Below are 18636 nucleotides of genomic sequence, written 5' to 3'. Positions count from 1 at the left end.
TTTGAATCTTGCAAAATTCACAGCCTCAGCAACATCTTATGGCTATGGGTTCCACGGGCTAATTACGTATTAAGTGAAAAGGTATTTTTATTAATATTGAATTTTCCACCTTTAACTTTCATTGACTGTCCCCATTATTTTTGTGTTATGAGACAGGGAGAACAGAAGTTCCTAATCTACCTTCTCTGTACCATTCGCTATTTTATATACTTTTATCAAGACCTCTTTTATTTGTCTCCTTTCTAAAATAAACAATCTTTCTTTTCATTCTTCCTTCAGATTGATGTATTCCAGACCATTTATCATTCTCATCGCTCCTCTCTGAACCCTATCTCATTCTGTAGTGAATATATATATATTATATGGGATGACCACTACTGCTTATAGTATTCCAGGTGAAGCCACCCCCTTGATTTATATAAAGGTATTATAATATTTTCTATTTTATTCTCCATCTCAGTACTTATGCATACCAACATTTTGTTCGCCTTTTGACCAGAGCTGCATACTGAGCAGAGATCTTCATTAAGCTGTCCACAGTGATGTCCAAGTTCCATTTGTGAGTTGTCACAGTTAAGTTAGAACCCTGTAAGGTGTTTGAGTAGTACAGATTTTACTCTGCAAAATATATTATTTGCATTTGTCAACAATAAACTTCACCTGCCCTAGTGCTTCCCAACCACCTACCTTGGTTAGGTTCCTCTGAAGTCTTCAGAAGTCCTCTCTGGATTTGATTAACCTAAACAGCTTTATGTCATTTGCAAATGTTGGTTTCTCTTTCCAGATCATTAATAAGTATAAAAGAGAACATGAGACATAACATGGAACTTTGAGGCTGTTAACCTTTTGCAATAATGAAAATGGACTATTTATTCCTGCTATATATCCTGCTTCTGAGCCAGGTTTTGATCTATTACAATACTTTGTCCCATGATTACTTAGTTTCTTTGCCAATGGTATTGCCAAAACCAAGTCTTCAAAAATCATAAGTCAGCTCTCAGAAATCATGAGATTGGATTAAAATCATGACGTATTTTTGAAATAATAAAATTTGGGGTTCTTTTAATTTGTATCCTGGTTTCTGAGCCTTTAGCTTACATATGCTTCATGTTTCAAGGTTCTCTCTACAACAGTCAGAGCTAAAAACCTGAGACTTTAAGATAAATATCAAAAGACTTGCAATAAAATCATGAGAGTTGACAACACTGTTTCATGCAACACCTTGTCAAAGGCCTTTTGAAAGAATGAATTATGTCACCTGGTTCTGTTTTATCCCTTATTTTACTGACACTTTCAAAGAAGTCTAAGGGCTTGTCTACATTACCCGCAGGATAGACGGGCACCGATCAATCCAGTGGGGGTCGATTTATTGCGTGTAGTGTAGATGCGATAAATTGACCACTGAGCGCTCTCCCGTCGATTCTGGGTACTCCACCAGAGCGAGAGGTGCAGGCAGAGTCGACGGGGGAGCGTCAGCTGTCGACTCACCACAGTGAAGACACCGCTGTGAGTAGATCTAAGAACGTCGACTTCAGCTACATTATTCACGTAGCTGAAGTTGCGTAACTTAGATCGATTCCCCTCACCCCAGTGAAGACCAGACCTAAGAGACTAGTGAGACACAATTTTCCTTTGCAGAAGCCGTGTTGGTTAGACCCTGTCATATCATGATTTTCCAGCTGTTTTCACATTCTATTTTTAATTATTTCAACCAATTTTCCAAGTACAAATGTAAGGTTTCACTGCTTTGTAATTACACAGATCTCCTGTACATACTTTTTAAAATATAGATACAATATTGCTACCCTCCAATTCTCTGATATATTAGCTGTTTTTATTAAGCGACTGCACAGTTTTTCTAGCAGCTCAGCCATTTCATATCTTAAGCTCTTTCAGAATTGGAGGTGGTGACACTGCTTTTTAAATTATCATTTTTTTCCAGCACCGAATTACTTTTAAATAGCAAAATCAGTACATATTGTAATAGTTCAGTTAATTGCTGGATTATTCTGGGGGAAGAATTTTGCATGTGGAAATTAAAATGAGCACTTTGAAAAATGATAAAGGAAGATTTTACAGAAAACGTTGGTTGGAATGAGTTTAACAATGGCATCAAAATGGGCGGTGGGGGGGAACAGACAAAGAAAAATAGACATTCAAGGGGACAGCAGTGGCTAGGACTAAATCAGCAATTGCAGTAAATGCAGCAGCTGTAATAAGTACTGCATCTCCTTTGCCTGCTTCACAGTTAATTTCCTCCTAGCAGGGTAGCTGAAATTTACCCTGCTGGTTTAATATATACTGCCTGGAGAGAAAGGGAGAGAGGGAGAAAGATCATACTAGGATAAACATGGTACTACTAGAGCCAGGTGACATCAGCAGTTTTGTAAGACAGCTTACAACATACCCATTGCTTGAAAAGACCCAGGCACATTTACATTTAAAAATAACTATGGGGGCTTCATATTTCCTTAATTGCCACTCTCCAACTCTCTTGAATCCAGGTTCGGTAGTGTAATCCTGGTGACACATAGGAGCAGGTTATGTACTCAGGTCAAAATAAGAAGATAAAAAATATATCTGAGATTTCAGAAATCCTGCAGGATCAGAGGAATACTAGACATGACTGAGCTATCTGCCCACTTCCATTACGTGCACCACCCAAGAGCCAGCTTGCAAGGGCTCTACACAGAACATCACTAGTCACTAACTAATGGCAATATAAACAGAGCAAACTATTGGGGTGAGGAGCAGAACAGAACTTCAAGGGAGAAAGGAGTCTCAGGCCAGCAAGGCTAGGTTTATCTTAAATATACAGTGCTTGTAACAAGAGGAAACAAAAATGGCTCCTCTCCTAAAGTGCACTGATGCAAGGTATGGGGAGAAGTCAGAAATTATAATTTGCCTGGTTCACTTAATAATGTATGACATTTTTATACAGCTCTGGTACAAAGTGAACAAACATGTTACTTGCCCTATAATGACTTGTGGGTGTGAACAATCAAAAGCTCAGTCACAAAATATTCAAAAAGATGGACTTTGAAAAGTAAATAAATGAATGTTCTGTTCTGCCATGAACATCTACAGACAGACTGTGGATTTTCTTGCAGAGTCTCAGTTTGATCAGGTGCATTTCCTGAAATGGCGATCCCCACGTTCAAAATGCAAATGTAAAACCACTAAGTGTTTACAGAATAGACAGGGCAAATCCAGCAGCCTTTACTTAGCCAAAACTCCCAAGTTTGGCCCAAATCTTTTTATTTCATTTAATACTGTTGACAAGGTCAACACCCAGTGTCATCCATGATGATGTTGCCCCTAAATAGGAATGAATCTTTTGCTTCTCCTGCATCAGGCAAGTTTAGCACATAGGAAATATTGGTTTACATATAATTTTAAAGGAAAAGGTGATTTCCAATAAAGCTCATAATTGCCAGAAGATATGACTCTACCCACAAATGCCAACAAGCACTGAGAATTTTCCTAGGATTTTTGGCACAATAGTTATATTACACTGCCATCCACTGACCGTCTCTTGTAAGTACATGCACCGATAGAAACAGAAGCTGTTTTACATTGACTTGGCTTAATTCCCACTGAAAGACCAGCCTTCCCTAGACAGATATACTCCCAATTCATTTCCTCCTGCAATGATAACTGTGAAATTTACCCAGCTCACAAAGGAAGAGAAATAATTTCTCTAATAGCCTTAATGGGTTTTTAGAGACCTTGGCTAGCATCCAAGTGAGACTTAGACATGGCTGTGCAGACAAAGTGAATGCAGAGCTTACTCTCGTGTGTATGAGTATGTGTGTGTTGTGTGTGTGGTTTTATTGTCAGATAAGTTTCAGAAAAGATGTATTAATTGAACCCCTCAGCAGTGATGCGCCCGCCAATAGCTTTCCCTTACTATATCAAGGGATGTGAATGAAAACTAATTGTGCTTCAAAGAAAAGGCAAATCACAAGTCTGTTGTAGGATTAGGTTTTCCTTTAATTAAGACTGTTGAAATAAACAGCAAGAGAGCTGTTATGGACTTTTTCATGTTATATTTTAGTTCCAGTTTCTCTATTGAAATATGAGACTATCATGTTGTTACAAAAGAAGATCAAAGAACAGAATATACTAGAAAAGCCAGAAGAAGCATTCAGAAATTAATATTTAAGTTTTACTTAAGTGAAGTAAAATTTCCCTGAATTAATCTAGTAAAAATGTTTTGAATATTTCAGTTACAAATGGACCAATATGATAAACTCTTACTATTCAAATTTAATAATAACTGCCCTACTCATGCACTGCTGTGACTGGTGATGGGTATGTGAAGACAGATTTTAGATAAAATCATGTAAATGATTCCAGTCTTGCTATTATCTACATCACTAAGAGTAGATTTACATACCATGTAGGTTGTAATATATATAGTGTGTACATATGTACCATTGTATGATACGTCTGCATGAGAGCAAGTATATACTGCACAGTGTAACCATGCTGTACAAACTGTTTATTGCCTCTTCCAAGAATTTGAGGCAGGAAGATATGACTTTTTTGGTGGTCTCAGTTTTCTTTAGATGTGACTGACTGAGCAATAAAGAGCTACTGTCAACAATGAGCAGCAAGGGAAGGATATTTTAAGGACTATGGACAATTAACCAGGAAGCTAGGAAGGATGGTCCAGTTGGTCTAGTCTCAGACTTGGGTTTACTTCCTTGCCCTGTTGCAGATTTCCCGTGTGATCTTGGGTGAGTTGCCTCAGCTCTTCATTTATAAAATGGGATAATAGCACTTCTGCACTCACAAGAGTGTTGCATAAATATATTTGTAACCCTTCTGCCAGGTGGAGCTGGTAGCAACCAGGACCGGGTTCAATATTTAGGGGTTCCTCTTCAAAAATTCAACACAGAACTGGTTCAAGCCCCCACTCAGTAACCTGCAAAAATTACACACCACCTGGGGGCACCTCTGAGTCGCAAAACTTTGCCTCTCGCAAACACAGAGTCTGAGTGTAAAAAAAGAAACATTTAATGAGAGGAGGGAAGTCACCCAACATTAATTAGGGAAAACACCACAAGCAGGATTCATAATCATAAAACTGTGAGCAGGACACCCACCCCAGAATGTGTGGGGCAGTATTTTCTGCCTCATGTTCTTGAGTTCTACAACCAAAAGTTCCGTTTCTATGTCCCTCTCTGCTCCCTCACCATATCCCACTCACAGTGGCTGTCCTTAGCACTTGCTACGGCTAGCTGCCCCACCAGCTGCTCATTCACCAGCCAACTATCAGTCACCTTTTACTACCACCTGCCTTTTGGCTGTGACTGCTACAGGTCAATCTTTTAGTGATCAACAGCTCTTTACAAACTGGGCAGAAACACTGCCCCACCACAAATGATTTCAGCTCTCCTTTGATCACTTTAACATAACAAAAGGCTCCTAATAAAACCTATTTAGCTCTATCTTTGAACAGTAGGGATGAATAGGTTAAACCAAACCAGAGATCCTTAGGAAGCATCCACACCTTCTGTCCCTATTTCTCTTACTTTCATAAGGGTCTGGCATTCGAGCCCCTGGCTTAGCAAGTTCCTTTCAGCTGAGGGTGACCCCTGTACAAGCTCAGCACAGTTCTGCTCCCCTTTAGATATACAATGAAGATAACAATACTGATAACATTTCACTACCCCTGCATTCCATACTAAAGTGATTTGTAACCCAACATCAGCCAAAGCTGATCACTTGGAGCTACACAACTCCTGACTGTGCATACCTATGCAGAGTAGGTGTGTTCATGTAAACACAGTTTGCTCCTGAAGTCTCTCCTCCTCCCGAACTAGCTGTCAGGGGAGAGTTCATTCAGACCCTGCTTACATCTTAAAGATTGTGATATGACCAAATGCTATGTTAATGGGGTCCACATAAGTACCTAGGGTATATGGAACACATAGATTCTTATGGACAAGGAATAGGTGGCAGAACAGACTGTATTATGTATTCTGCTGTTTGTAATCTATATATGTGAATAAAGGTTTAAGAATCCTTCTCCATTGAAGATTTCCACTTGCCTCATGAGTTTTAGAAGGTACTTCTTTCTGGTGTCTAGACCCTAACCCATGATGGCAAAGAGAAGGAAAGGTGACAGTTAACATTATCACCCTGAGCAGAAAATCTACCCTGGGTACCTGCTTTCACTGCCATTCTTCAAAGAAGGAAACTTTCTCACAGCAGGTAAGTGAGCACACACTAGGGCAGGGGTAGTCAATAGGCAGACTGCAGGCCAAATCTAGACTGCCAGCTGTTTTTGAATGGACCCCAAAATCTTATCTATTTTTTTGGTTGTTTGTTTATTTTCTCTGGATTCTGAACCTTGACAAAAAATAATTAACTATCCCTACACTAGGGGCTGTCATGCAATCCCACTGCAGTTAGTGGGAACTGATGGTGCTTGCTGCCTCCTGGGACTGCGCACCACCTTAAAAGATTTCACTCTGATATATACAGTATGAAAAAAAATGTTCTTATTAACTGGTGAAGGTTATTATCAGGTGCATATCCCATATAAATATGAAGGTCCAAATTCATCAACTCTGGTGGCTTCAATGGAGAAGATGTAGTTCCGAGCAGTTTCCTATGCCCTGACCATTTGGCCATGCATCCAAAATGGCCATTCTAATCTTTGCCACACTCTCCTTCCCCAATCTCTGGTGACTGCCCCTCTCTTTGTCAATCCCTGTACACAATTCTTTCATTAACGCCCTTCCACACTTTTATTTGAGGCTGTACCACTCTCCTCACCCACACCCAGGTTTCCTCTGTCCACTTACATTGGCTCTCAGTAAAAGATGCTGCTTCTCCAGCTGCTGTGCTAGCTGCCTTCCCAGGTATGGCCCACATGTGGCCAGTTACTCTAGCGGCTACAACAGAAGAAGACCAGGGGGCAGCAGGCAGACAGTTGTGAGGGAGTCTGGCTTCATAGGAGCTGCCAACCACTGTACCTGCTCCCCAGCATCAGTGTAAACTTTCTATAGTGAAGGTAGAGTATTGACATCTTTCCCCAGCTCCTGCTGGCCTTCCCTTTCCCCCCACCCTCCCCTCAAAATCTTTTGATACCTCTCTACCCTTTCCCCAAATAGGCCAATCAGAAACAGAGGGAGGTGCATTTCTCATAGGGCGCCTTTTTCCTCTATGATAGCAGCAGCTCTTGCAGGTCCCTCTGGATTTTTAGTCCCCAGTGACTACTGGAATGGCTTTTACACCTATGCAGTGGTGTTATACCAAAGGCAAATTTGGCCCCAAAGCTGTAAACTGTGACTATTTGAAAAAAATGACAGCACATTATTCTTTTTTATTGCTCATCCATAATGATTTGAGAGGATGACATGCAAATGGACAAGTGTACCCAACTAGCTCTCTTTTCTTTTCAGCATTAACACATTAAAGGTTTCAAGAATCTGGATGATCTTAAAATCTTTGGATGCATTTGGGAAAATCTAAATTCCCATTGCCACGCTGTGGGAGTACTTATCTTAATGACACTAATGCTATACATTTTTTCATAACATCTAAATAGAGCTACAATTCTGATCTGTTATGATGCTATAACTCAGTTAAACTGTGGAGTAACTCAGCAGAAAGGGAACAAGAACAGTTGTGGCTAGGAAGTTCTTTTCCCCTGGAGATAGTGTTTTGGTTACTATATTTAACTCTTATTATAATCAGAAAGAAAATAGGAAAAACTCACGAATTTGGGGTTCAGCCAAATATATGACTCCTGAGTGCAGATTCCTACTTTCTCCAAGACTGCTTCTGGCTCCCAAGCAAATGTGACATCAATTCCCCTGAACACCAGTGCAAGGAAAGGGAAGGGAAGTTGCAGTTGACATTTTGTTTAACAAAGACAAGGGTTGTGCTCTTCACCCTGTAACATTCCCCTAAATGCTTTGTTCCCTTGGGTGCTACTAGCATTTCTTATTATTATTTTCTTTGAATTTTATAAATTCACTTTTTTCATATTTTGCAGCTATTTGAATACTTTTACAGTCCCAAAATACTTGAATTATCTTGTGCAGCTGCACTGGAGGAATATAATACTTTAGACTTTTCAAAAAATGAACAAAAGCCCAAATTCACCAATTTTTCCTTTTCCAGGAGTCTTTACAGTCTTTTGCTTTACACGAGTCTTTCCCAGACTTCTAGTCTCAGCACAGGAGAGATTAAATGCTGGTTTAAGCTTGGCACTCTTGAGACAGGTACTTAAAGCTGTTTGAACATTTCTGCTTTATCCCTTTACTAAGAGCTACAATACTAAAAAGAATTCCCTTCCTCAAAGACTGTTGAAGTCTAACAAAGATAATATCAAAACTTTGGTGGATTTTAGTGCTCATGAAAGTTAAGGGCTGAATGTACTTGCTACAAGCAGACCCTATCAATGGATCTCCATGAGGTATAATTGCCATCTGCCCAAGCTAACCATTTCTTGCATCTTAGTATTCATTCCAATATCCTCTATGTGTAACACTTATCTTCAATTTTCCTTGCTTTGTCCAGTTTCCCTGAATATTGAGTTGATATTCATGCTGTGGTGCTGCTTGCCAGTTGTCCCCAAAGTGCCTTGACAAGGAGTAGCTTCTCTGCCCATGACACACCTTGCATCTTCCACACTTACACATATGCACAGGGAATGGTTGTGATCTGGCACTTAACATTGCAGTATTATAATGCTTTAGCCTTTAATATAGACCTCACTTACCTGACTGTCATAATTGTTTAATCTACCATAGCAGGTCCAATTTTGCTTCCATTTGGCATCAAGAAGTCTTTTGCCATAGGCTTCAAAGGAAACAGGATCATTCCCATAGCTTTATGGATTGCATTTTACTTTTTTTTTACTTTTAGTAGGTCCAAACCTGTGAAGTTCCAGAAGGGAAAATAAGGGAAAACATCTTTAAAATTTTTGATTTTGACAGTTCCTCCAAATCATAAAATTAGGGCCACTTTCTCTCTTGCCAGCACATTGTGTTTCATCCTCTCAAATTAGCTTGCCTATCTCTGTGGCAGTCATTCTTTTTTTTTACAGACCTGTCAGTTATATGCCCAGTTACTTTGAAACGGTCAAGGTTAAACCTGTATTATTATATTATCCATGAACTGTTATGCTGTAAATGTACAACTTCAAGAATGTTTGTCCATATGCCATCTCTTGGGAAGAGTTTGTTCTTGTCTTTTTCCTGGTTAAAGAGCAATTGTGAAAGCCCTTCTTCTAAGAACTATTGTTATATTTCTAATATCTCCTCTTGGAATCTAGCCTGTCCAAATCTTCTTTGGTTCTGCATAATGGTCAGCTCATAAAGTATAACCTTTTTCTATACACCCTTTGTTCATATTAAAGTTTGTTTGCTTGTTAGCCCAGACTCTCCCCAGATAGCTGTTGACTGTTTTTCACCGATGTGTCAGACAATGCATAGATTTTATGGCCAGAAGAGACTACTAGATCATCTAATCTGATCTCCTGTATATCAAAAGACATTAAATTTCACCATTATCCCTGTATTGAGACCAATAAATTGTATTTGACTAAAGCATATCTTTTAGAAAGGCATCCAGTCTTGATCTGAAGACACCAAGAGATGGAGAATCCATCACTTCCCTTGGTAGTTTGTTCCAGTGGTTAATCACTCTCATTGTTAAGGTGCATCTACACTTACAACAGTGCCCAGCTAGCACAGGTATAAGTAGCAGTGTAGATAGTGAGGCATGGCTTAGGTGAGTAGAATAAAGTAGAGTGTGCTATATGCCTGAACACCCAGGGTATACACTACACAAATCTCTACATGCCCATGCAATGCCTCCCACTCCACACTGCTAAAAATAGCTGCCTCTCTCTTGCCAGAGCCTTTTGCTGCCACAGAGAAAGGCTCTGACAGCCAGGAAAGACTCCAACAGTGGGGATGCAGCAGGGAAAGGCTCTGGCACCTCTCCACTGCTGGAGCCTTTCTCTGTTTCCTCCCCATTGCTGAAGCCTGTCTTTGTGGTGTGTAGCTACACACTGTAGTGAAAAGTGTGGACACAGTCTGCCTTTCATTGTGTTGTGTAGCTACATGGGTAGAGCCTGTACTCTACATGCTGCCCTAAGTGTAGACGTAGCATTAGAGATTTGTGCCATGTTACAAATTTGAATTGGCCTGTCAGTGTCTAGCCATTGATTCTCATTATGCCTTTCTCCACTAAAGAGCTGTTTAGTACCCAGTATTTTTCCCTGTGAAGCACTTATACAATGTAATCAAGTCACCTCAGTCATCCTTCTGATACACTATGCAGATTGAGCTCATTTAATAGCTCACAGTAAAATCTTTTCTCCAGCCCTTAAGTCATTTATGTGGCTCTTATGCACCCTTTCCAATTTTTCAACATCCTTCTTTAATATGGACACCAGACCTATACTTAGTATTCCAACATAAGTCTTTAATTCTTTTTCAATAATAGCCTTGAAGTTCCCATAATTCTCTGTCTCTCAATAACACTGATCTATATGTGATGCCTCAATAAAGAGTAGGCTGTCGGTCACTGGGTCCATTTTCTCAGTATGTACCGTATTACATTTATCACTAGGTTTGAACGTGTGGAGCTGGGCTAAAGTCTTCTGGTGAACAGCTTACATCTGTGGGTTTCTCATCCCTTGGTGTTCTGCTGAAGTTTAAATCTGTTCACTGCCCATTTCCTTTCTGTTGTTTTTGCTTTAAGGGGTGAGTTTTCCCCACAAGGGTTATTGTTTTGCAATGGAATAAGAGGCTTTATTGTTTACGAAATTGTTTTTATTCTTTGTACAATACCTAGGGACTTTTGATGGGTGCTTTATAAAATGAAAAATAAACAAAGGAATCCTGTCTATGAGCTGTGCAATCACAGTGCCTGCAGCAGGGACATCAGCCATGGCACTAGCAACAAGTCTCACAGTGCTAGGCCGGGCCAAGGGATTAGTGCTGCAGCACTTTATAAAGAGTAACCAGGCAAACTTTTATCATTCTTGGTGGGAGGAGGGGGATTTTTGTAGTTTATTGGTAGCTTCCATTCCCTGTTTTATTTGTATGGGTTCTTTAGTATAACAAAAAACAAACAAACTAGAAAAGTCAATATGGTTTAGACAGAGAAGTCAACAACAAGCAACCCATAAAAGCTTAGTCTACATTTGGAGTGAACTGCTCACTGCTGTGTGTAAAGTACATCAGCCCCACACAGCTCCTTGCAACCCCACCATTCCAGAAAGAATGTCATGATACTAATGTTGAGAGTTGGTGTCCTGGCAGAAACAAGTGCATATGCAGAGGGCAGGGCATGCTAACTGAACACCATGATGCCACCATGATTACTCACAGCATACAGCCGAGGGATGGACATCCTAACATTAGCACAGAGGGCAAAGTATGAAGTGCCTAATATGAAACAGATACTTCTTTAAAACACTTTTCCAAAATACAGCTCAGAGTGAGCAGAATTAGACACATGAGGAGCACTTTGCAAAATCCCACTCTTTATTTTTTGTTCGTCTTATTTTTTAACCTGTCCTGGTGCCTCCTTTCCTATTTTTCCCTTTTTTAATTCTGCTTATGCCCTCAGTTCTATTCTTCTTTCCTCCCCTTAACAACATGAAGATTTTTTCTTCCCCTCCCAACTCTTTCATTCTACAAAGGACAGAGCTCTCTCCTGCCAGTAGCACTACATGTGTTGTCTAGAGCAGTGTTTCACTATGATCATTCAGGCAGCAGAACAATTGCATGGAAAAGGAGGCTTCACTTAATTGGTTGCAGGGTAAGACTTCTGCTAGGGACCTGTGCTTTACAATAGAGACAGATATAATGAGGATGGGGTGCAAACAATACCACTTAGCTCTTCGACAGTACGTTATATTCATACATGTCAAAGCAATCTTACATTATATCTACACTACATACCTACCCTCCTTTTGGCTATGTCTACACCATGAGCTAGGAGTGTGGTTCCAAGTTCATGTAGAAGTACTTGCACTAGCTCTCATTGAAGTAATGTGAGTGCAATTAACAGTGTAGCCACGGTAGCACTGATAGCAGCAGTGGTGGGATGGATGAGCTGTGCCAAGTACAAATGTGCCTGAAACTGGTGAGTACATACTCAACATGGCTCAGCCATGCCTCCACTGCCAGTACCCATGCCATTGCAGTTACACTGCTATTATACTCATGCTAGCTCTTATTGAGCTAGCATGGATATGTGTACACAAGCAGGGGAATCACAGCCCTAGCTTGTAGGAAAGCGTAGCCAAAAGGAAGATTGGTATCATTATTCCCATTTTACAGGCAAGGAAACTGAGGCACAGAGTGGTGAAGTGACCTACCCAACCTCACACAGGAGAACAGCAGCAGAGCCAGGAACAGAACTTGGCTCCTAGGCCAGTGGCCCAGCCCTTGGCTCCAACTTCCTCCTTACTAGAAGGCTCAGATATTGTAGTTATGTAACATTATCCTGAAGACACAGCAATAGAATGTTACAAAGAACAATCTCTGTCATCATATGTCCCCACCCAATACTGTAATTCAAATATTATGTAACTCCCTATGGATTTTTAATGCAGCAGACATCACAGTATGTAGGTGTGGTATAGTAAGCTTTATTATATTACTAACCTATACTATCTCAGTGATGTTATGCTATTATATTGAAATATACTATTCTCCATTCCTGGGTGAGTAAAGGAGCCACACAAATATGCTGGACTGTACGTAGAATAAAAATTAATTGGCCTCCAGCTTTTGAATAATATCTACAGAAAAGCAAGAACATACTGTAGATAATTAGGTCAGACTTGAACAGGCTCCTAAGCCTGCTTTCCATCCATAAAGCTTCTGCCTCATGGCTGCAGTTACAGTTATGCTGTTTTAATCCAAGGAGAAAGGAGATTTTAAGGGCTTTGTGCTTTGCAACTTTGGGGATTTTCTCTTAGATAATAAACAGCAGAGATTAAAAGTCGTGGGCTTTTTTAAAAAATTATTTATGTATTTATCCTTTGAAACCTGAGATAATAACAGGATTTTGCAGCCGAGAGGAGATTATAATAGTAATAAATTATAATTGATCTTAAAATAGTTAACCGGGTAAGTAATTATGGGGACTTTCACTTCTGCACAAATACTAAGGCATTTAAAATTTACATGAGAAATAAAGATATTTCTCAGATCCTAAACACCTTACTTCACTCTACATGGACTTACTCAGAAAAAAGGCAAATGTTTGAAACTGGAAGATTCAGCAAGCAGAAGCTATTTTTACACTGCTTTTTTTAACCAGCAAGTACATTAAAAATGAGTTTAAGAGCAACTACACAGTAACCTGAAATTTAAAAAGTCCTGTTACACATAACCACCTTACCACCAGTTCCCAGACATAAGTGACTCTTGGGATTACTGTAATGAGTGACAGTGCCAGTCAGTCACTAAATACACATGAGGGTCACTGACTATGGCTCAGATCTTGGTTTGTGTAGCAAACAGGTGTACTGCTGCCTGCGCCCATATGCAACATAATGCAGGATCAGAACCCATACCAGCAGGGGGAAGCCATGGCACACAGCGCATACACGTTTGACAAAGGCACATGCTGGAGTATTGTGTCTCGCTACTTGCCTGAACCGCTGAGTTAAATAAGATAGGCTATTGAATAGTGAAAAAATCAGAATTTGAATTGACTTGGATTAATTAACTCTGCTGCTGCTTTGAATACTGAAGTTTAGTTAATTTGCATACAATATATTTAGTGAATGAAGCTGAAAGCTGTGAGCTCAAGGACTAAGTCATGCAAATCTCATTTTACCCATGAGGTTCTCTCAGACCATGCTCATTTACTATTTAGAAAGGGTAGTACTAACCCTGCTAATTCACACAGTTTGAACCCTTTTAAATCTAGAGGTCAGGGACTGGTGAGATTCTCTCCCCCTTTGATGCCTACTTTTCACTATTTCTGAATGTAAGAGGTGAATGGCAACATTGCCAGTGTCTATAAGCTCTAATTTAAAATACTTTAGGACAAGAATTTCAAAAATTTCAAAAGAATTTCAAAAATAGGAGCCTAAAGTTAGACTCTTAAATCTGTATTTAGGCACTTAAATATGTAATCTATTTTTAAAAGTGCTGAGCACCCAGCAGCTCTCATTCCCTTCAATGGAGGTGTGAGGTAAAAGGTAGCAGGATGAAGATGGGGTGGGTGTGGAGTAGGGCATCCCATAAAGACTTACCAGTCTTCTACCCTAAAGTCACTGGGTATCTCACAATCTCTCCTGCTGAAGCTGTTATACTTTGAATACACTATATAACTATTCATTGGAGGCACACTGGGTCTCTCGGGTGAGTCCCCCTAGCCACTGCTCTACAGAATCATTCTCCCTCTTTCCTTGGCCCAATAAATGTTTTAGCATTTCATACAAAGTGAACCAAGTTGGACAGGAAAGACTGAGAAAACCCCAATGGGTGAGACATTCATCTTGGTGTGGGGCAGACCTGCGCTTAGCTCTCTTTTTCACTTCAAGCAAAGTGGGGATTTGAACCAGCATCTTTTCCATCCAGGAGAAATGTGGCAACTAACAGTTGTTAGGGGAGTACCACCCTCCTTTTCAGTTGTGTTTTGGGTAGGGCACAATTTAGTAAGTTGCCCTGAGGTGGCCTCTGAGCACATACCCAATCAGGACCCACAAGGAAGATAGGCAAGGGAATGCCTAATTTGAGAATTCCACTGTGAGTTAAGTGTCGTGCTGTTTGGTGGTGTCAGGACTCAGGTGGCTGTACACATTTCCAGATGCAGAAATGTGGGTATTTAGGGGACATTCTCAGTGAAAATGTAAGCACCCAGGCATTTTAGACGGCAGCTGAGCAGGGGGGTTGTGAATTCCAGTGGCACCTACATATTGCACTTAGGCACCTAAAGTGGCAACTAAGCACCTACTTCACCCTTGTGAATACAGTCTAGAGTTTCTAACTATTCTTGATCAGCTTGATTGTAGAACTTCAAATTTTACAGTTAAATAATGCTGGTCAAGTATTCTTTGTCAAAAGCATTATTCCAATATTCTGTTATTCGTCAAAATAATTATTCAACAAATAGTTCTTCGGCAGCATTTGACCAGTTCCATAGATGGCTGAATGCTATTCATTGAATAAATAATTTAATGTATACTGGCAATATTGGTTGAATAATTCATGGGAAGAGTATTTTTTCAAGTATATTATCAGCACTATTAAATACCAGTAAAATCTAGGACATAATCTAGGCTTATTTATAAATTATGGCCTTATTCTTTGGTAAACTTGTCTCTGCTTTATAAAGTCTGCATGAGTAAACAGATGGTAGCTAAAGTCTGGATAGCCAATAAAGGTGTGAGGACTCAGAAACACAGAGCTCTTAACTCATAGTTTCATATGCATTACTAACTACACATTAGTAATCCAAGATATATTAATAAAGCATATGTTGAAAAAGATTGTGCATATATATTTTAAGTCAGAGTTAAGGTTTTTATGGGAATGTGTAGGTTAAATTTCATGTCATTAACATAATGTCTGAATTATTAGGATAATACACTTCTGTAAATGAGCTTAACTAATCATTTCCAGTCATTATCATGCTTAAAACATTTTACTGCAATGTTCTTTTCATATATTTTTTTCTATATAAGTGTTATTATATATGGTAGATGATAAGTATGCTTCTGAGGATTAGATTGTTATTGGTAAATGTCAGTAAACGTCAATTTCACTGTGCATGCACAAACCAAGGGAAAATATTTCTATCGATAATAATCTAAATGTACAGATAGGCAGAGTCATAAAAATGCTTCTTGAGAACTTAGAATTTGATTTAAGGATATTTACTTTGTATATTTTGGCATGTGATGATGACAATTTGTGTTATAGGTTAATTGATTCATAGACTCTAAAGCCACAAGTGACCATTGTGATAATCTAGTCTGACCTCCTGTATATTACAGACCATAGAACTTCCCCAAAATCTTCCTCCAGTATATCTTTTAGAAAAATATCCAGTCTTGATTTAAAAATTGTCAATCTTGATGTAAAGAATTGTAATGGTTACAAAGCTTAAACATTTTTAATCTCAAAATCTACTGTCATTAAATAATTATTGTCCGACCCTCCCATTGTCTGACTCCCCCCCATAATTTCCCACAATTGTGAAAATTTAAATTAATAAAAATCACACAAAATGCTTAAAACCCATAATTTTGCACAACTGAACATTCAAACTGAAAAAATTAGAAAACCTTATGAATGAACCTTGACATTATCCAGGGGTGGGCAAACTATGGCCCATGGGCCAGATCCGGCCTTCCAGCCATTTTAATTCGGCCCTCGAGCTCTCATTGGGGAGCGAGGTCTGGGGTTTGCCCTGCTCTGGCATTCCAGCCGGGGACCAGGGTCGGGGGCCGCTCCACGCAGCTCCCAGAAGCAGCAGCATGCCCCCCCTCCGGCTCCTACACATAGGGGCAGCCAGGGAGCTCCATTCTGCATGCTCCCCCACCCCAAGCGCCACTCCCGCAGTGCCCATTGGCCGGGAAGCACAGCCAATGGGAGCAGCAGAGGCAGTGCCTGCAGACAGGGTAGTGTGCAGAGCTGCCTGGCCGCTCCTCCACGTAGGAGCTGGAGAAGGGACATGCCACTGCTTCCAGGAACCACTTGAGGTAAATGCCGCCTGGAGCTGCACCCCTGAGCCTCCCCGCATGCCCCAATCCCCTGCCCCAGACCTGATCCCCTTCCCACACTCCGAACCCCTCGGTCCCATCCCCAGCCCTGATCCCCCTCCCACCCTCCTGCACCCCAAACCCCTCATCCCCAGCCCCAACCCAGAGCTCACACCCCCAACCAGAGCCCTCACCCCCTCCCACACCCCAACCCCAATTTTGTGAGTATTCATGACCCGCCATACAATTTCTATTCCCAGATGTGGCCCTTGGACCAAAAAGTTTGCGCACCCCTGACATTATCAGTCAAATTAAAACAAAATCAAGTTCTGTCACCTAATAATAAGTTAGCAACTTTGTGTGTACAAGACTTATATCTATAGATATAATTATAGATTTATAGATGGCATTTAAATTTGGCATATATTTAACTTCCAGTAAAATCACTATCTTAATCACTCTTCTGGGATAGTTTTGAAGCCAAAAGCTGTTAATAAACTGACTAATAGGTTTCAGATTTCAGTAGGGAGGGACAATTTTCAGCATGGGTCCTTTTAGGTCCCTTGAAGCGCCGGGATTTATTTGTTTGTTTCCCCTATCTAAATGGTGTCCCTGCTAGTAGACTATTAAAAATTTTCAGGGGCATATTCTTTCTTTTGCCACTTATACATGACTGTGAATCTAGTTTTCAGCCATGAAGTTCCCTTTCACGCCTATCTCTGGTATTTAAAATGCCTGCCTTGCTCTCAACTCTCTGATGAAGAATTTAGATTGGATGCAAAGGATCAGGCTAGCACTTTTAGTGAAACCTCATTACTCTGAGTAGTGAAATATGTATCTGCAGGTGAGATCCATTTACAAAATGGATCATCATCGAAAGAATGGTGGGGAGGCAGCAGAGGGAGAGCTGTTCACAAGATGATCCTGTTAGAAGGATTTTCAGTACATGGGATTATCTATAATGAGATTAACCACTAGGAGATCAAATTCTGAATGGATGCTCCAGGGAGAAACAAAATGCCCACTAAAACAATAGAGAAGTGGGAGGTGAGAGCTACAGCAATTAAGAAAAAGTCTGCACTTAAGAACATTACTTTTCAGGTACTACAAAAAGGAGAAGAATGGTGGCAAATTTTCAGGAATGCAGATCAAGTGTGCTTGTACCATCAACAAGAGGAGTGCAGACAATGTTAGGAAGAGTGTGGCTTCTGAAGAGTGTGTCAAGATGTGATAAAAACTGGCTATAGACTATTTATTGATGAATTGCTGAGGATCCATAGTGAGAGTTGCTAGATGACTATGCAAACAGTCACAATGTGCATTATATTTCATATGCTTTTAGAGGAATCCCATTCAAAGGCATTTTAAATGCAGGCAAAATCGATATAATAGTGAGAGCAGAAGGATAGCAATCACAATTCCCAGAGACTGTGTGAAAACACTGTGTGAAATATGTTCTGAAAATTATATGGGATGTTTTTTCATAGATATCCACTTGATAAAACATTGGTGTTCTCAGAAATGCAAAATTATATACTCCTTTTCACTGGTGCCATTCCTGCAATAAGTTTTTGTCAGAAAACCAGAAAAATGTGTTTAAAAGATGGTAACATTTGCAAAGTCACTGTCCTAATTTTCCAAGAGGCTTCAAATGGAGGCCTGTTTTTGCACTTGTAATATATTGCAGCTGCAACTAATAGGCTAGATTGTGCTTTTAAGGAATAGTTCTAATTAGAGGCTGAGGTGGCACTGTCCCTCCCAAGGGGAAATAATGGAAAGACTGTGGGATAAATGTAGAAATGGGAGCACGACCATGGCCTTGTCCCTTCCCTGTGGGGGTATTGTGCACTTCTGGAGGTTCACAGAGGAAGAAGTTCAGGTGAAGCCCCAGGTATCTATGTATTGGCTAGTATGCTAGATAGTTAGGA

The sequence above is a fragment of the Chrysemys picta genome, chromosome 2 (assembly GCF_011386835.1).
Source record: "Chrysemys picta bellii isolate R12L10 chromosome 2, ASM1138683v2, whole genome shotgun sequence".
In the NCBI taxonomy this organism is placed as follows: domain Eukaryota; kingdom Metazoa; phylum Chordata; order Testudines; family Emydidae; genus Chrysemys; species Chrysemys picta.
Note: the sequence above shows the minus strand (reverse complement) of the source record.